This window comes from Eucalyptus grandis, chromosome 3, assembly GCF_016545825.1.
Source record: "Eucalyptus grandis isolate ANBG69807.140 chromosome 3, ASM1654582v1, whole genome shotgun sequence".
Taxonomy (NCBI): Eukaryota; Viridiplantae; Streptophyta; class Magnoliopsida; order Myrtales; family Myrtaceae; genus Eucalyptus; species Eucalyptus grandis.
This window is the reverse complement of record NC_052614.1, coordinates 4334270-4337916: the sequence shown is the minus strand read 5'-3', so window position 1 is coordinate 4337916 and position 3647 is coordinate 4334270. Positions and strand designations below refer to the sequence as shown.

The following is a 3647-nucleotide window of genomic DNA, read 5'->3' as shown; positions in this document are numbered from 1 at the left end:
CACTTATTCTGTCATGAATTAATAAGCCACTGGAGGCACCATCATAAAATTATTACTTTCCTTAAATCCAGGACACCAATGTTGAGATGATGAATATCCGAGGATCTATATTCTACTTTGTTTGTCAATTGAAGTGCTAATACATAGATTGCTCGATCTGATGGTGGAGTTATGGCCTTGATTCTGTCAAAAAGTGTAGTTTGGTAAGGCCATGATGCCCATTTATGTGTCTCTTCAAGATTAAAAAGTGCTGATATGTGGAGATAATATCTAGGTTCCCTTGAATATTCCCATTTAGGATTTGTCAGATTACTTTCCTTTAGAGATTGAAAGGCCAAACTGCAAACACTGTTTTTCTGTGCTGCTGCTTTTGTTATTGTCTTTTAATTAAATGGGTTCTGACAATATAAAAAACTTAAGTTTGAGGAAAGTGTTGGCCTTATGTATTTTCTACTACGAACTGGACTAAACCTCCCAGCTTAAAGTTAGTTCATGTCTGCAAGACATCCATCGCAAGATATTGAAATTTATTGAAGTTACTGGTCAGTGAAATACCAGTTTGATGCATGCCAAGACTCGGCGTTAGATGATTTGACAATTAGAGATCCAATAAAATGATCAACAAAATTTGAATTTGTTCTTGAAATTTCAAATGAAAATGTGAAACCTTTGCTTGAAATGCTTCCTGGCTTTCCCCTTGAACCCCGAAATCTGCTTTTTAGTTGACATGTTGTGGTCCTGATAATTTTTATGATGTTCAAGTTTTTCCCTAAAAGATCTTGTCTTCTAGTTGGCTTTCCCCATTTTGTTTTCTTGTTTATCTTGTTTAATGATTTCCTAATGTTGCAGGAGCTTGAGAAAAGTGATTCAGCCGCTCTTAGGAACAATCTTGTTGTGATGATGGCGGATTTTTGTGTTCGTTACACTGCTTTAATTGATTGGTGAGTACTAATCGTACTAGTTGTGATATTTGACCCACATATGCGGAAGTGATAAGGATTCACTTGAAGCTTGGAAAACTGTTCACGTGACTAATGCTTCATCACTATACAGTCACATAGCAAAGATCACGAGGTGTCTGGGTGATCCATGTGAACTTGTCGGGAGGCAGACTTTCAAACTTCTGTCAAGATTGCTCCAGGTCTAGTTTTGCTTCTGGTATCACTATTTATGATGTCATTTTTAGACAAAAGCTTTGCTTGTTGATGAAGATATACTCTTCCATTGATTTGATGGCATAAATTACTTTAGAGGGACTATGTGAAATGGAGGGGAGTGCTCTTTCTTCGATTTTTTTTGTCTCTGGTGGATGAATCTGAGAAGATCAGAGAACTTGCTGATTTCCTCTTTGGAAATATTCTAAGAGTTAGTTTACAGTTATAAAGGTTGATCTTCGTAGAGCTGCTTATTAATCCTGTCCTTTTAAATATATATTTTTCTCTCTTTGCAGTCAAAGCACCACTTTTAGCTTATAACAGTTTAGAGGAAGCAATTTTTGTTCTGAATGATTGCCATGCGCATGGTGGACATTATAGTTCAGAGTTCAGTCTGAGAGCTGGCTATTTTCCATAAGGTATGGATTACATATCTAAATTAAGAATTTTTACTGGAATCGAGATCTCATTCAGAGAGAAAACATCATATGGTACCAAAAGATACACTTCATCAGGCTTAAATTTCCAGGGGCACTGATGAAATTTCAAGGTCCAAGAGAATGTGCAATTACACTTGTTTGCTGAAATAAATGGACCCCGAGCACTTGTTGGCTACATTTGCCAAGATTTGTGCAGAGATACTTGCAGCGGCATCTGATGGTATGCTCAATAGCGAAGATGCTACTGGACAGTCAGTTCTACAGGTACTATGCAATGCACGTTAATACTGGTCAACAGTTATGCATGGATAGCTGCAGGAAACAAAAAAAAAAATGATTATATGTTCCCTGTTTGGAATTAAACATTGCAAACGTCATCTCCATAAGCCCAAAATAATGCAGAAACTGTCCTTCTGCTTTACCACGGAAGGGAAAATGTGGTCTCGCTGTGAAATGCTTGCTAAACTTTATGTGCTGTGTGATTCAAAGCCTTGTCATTGAACTGGCACTTAGCAGTTGTCGAAAGATATCTTCACCAATCACTGTTCTTTTGTTTTTAATAAAACGGTAGTGTTTGACCCCGTAAGCTTATCCTCAATGAAAATCCTAGTTCTTATGATCTGCATAAACTCATCTTTACGTGGATTTATGCACCCTCAAATGAGGGAACAGGATGCTTTTCAGATTCTTGCATGCAAGGAAATCCGCCTCCTAACAAACCAGAATTCCACATTGGAGTCTCCCGAAATGGATGACGAAAGCAATAACATCTCCCGCAGCTGCTAAGGGACAGGTCATAAGTCAAGCAGTAAGAAAGAGCCTCATACAAAACACCATCCCCATATTCATAGAGCTGAAGAGATTACTTGAGAGCAAGATCAGCCCCATCACAGGTTCCCTCATGGATTGCCTCCGTCTCCTCCTCAAGGACTACAAGAATGAGATAGATGAAATATTGGTTGTTGATAAGCAGCTCCAAAGAGAGCTCTTATATGACATGCAGAAACATGAATCTGCAAAGGCCAGATCAGAAGCTGCAGAGACCATTGCTGTAATGGGAAAATCAGGGAATAATCATACGCATCAGGCTTCCAACGCTCCCAGTGGAGCGTTGAGCCAGAATGAGTCCTCTAATGAATTGCAGTGCAATTCTAGAGGGGCTTTATCTCTGGCAGACGCCGCAGCTGAGGCCACAGCGCGGTCTGTTCTCAGGGATGTAAGCAGAGGGACTTCCACGCCACCTCTTAGTTCTCTCAAAGTGCCCAAGGTCAGGTCTTGCAATGGAGCGACAGGTAGTAGGGGCGCTCCAAGCAATCGTCCCAGAGAAGTACTGGAATCTTTAAGAAGGCAGCCCTTTGGTTCTGATGATGAAGGTCAGAGCCAGCTAATGGATCATGTACTGTTCTGCTTCACTGAAAATGAAAGCCATTGTAAATTGTCTAGAAATCTTGTGCAAGTTTGTACCATGAGCAAGTTCTTAATGCGTAGATATGTTCCTGGTGTTGTATTGAAGCATAGGGTGTACTATGCGCACTTCCAATTTTACAGCGCTTCATATGTATTGGTAATGTTTATAAAATCGGCCCATGAACTTGCGCTTCAATGTACAGTTGTCTTATACTTTGTATTGGTCAAGTTGATTCCAAAACTATTTTATGGCATTCGATGTCGTACTTCTATAAGCATTCAAGTTGACAGAGTTTCTTGGTAATTCAACTTGGCAGGTCTATTTTTGATAAACTTAACTCAAGTCTTGTCTCGAGTCTCATCCCAACCTCCTCTCGCCATCAAGTCAACTGTCTAGTGATTGAATAGCATAACATAGGGAAAGAAGTTGCACGTGAAGAATACATCAAATTCTATCTCAAATGGCTCTCCCTTCTCTCTCCTATACTTGGTTCGACTACTGTATAACCGAATCCGCAACATTAAAGCTATCTAGAGATTAGATTCACGATATCGGCGTGACCCATTTGTCATAAACTATCATTAATTCTCCATTTTAATATGATTACCCTATTTCCTATAAATCTCTCTCAAATGATTAATGTGG

General features: G+C 39.3%; 1 pseudogene; it reads left to right on the top strand.

Moving 5' to 3' along the window:
• The first annotated feature begins 1744 nt into the window (after nucleotides 1–1744).
• LOC104438775 lies at nucleotides 1745–3305 on the top strand (annotated as a pseudogene).
• Nucleotides 3306–3647: the final 342 nt, after the last annotated feature.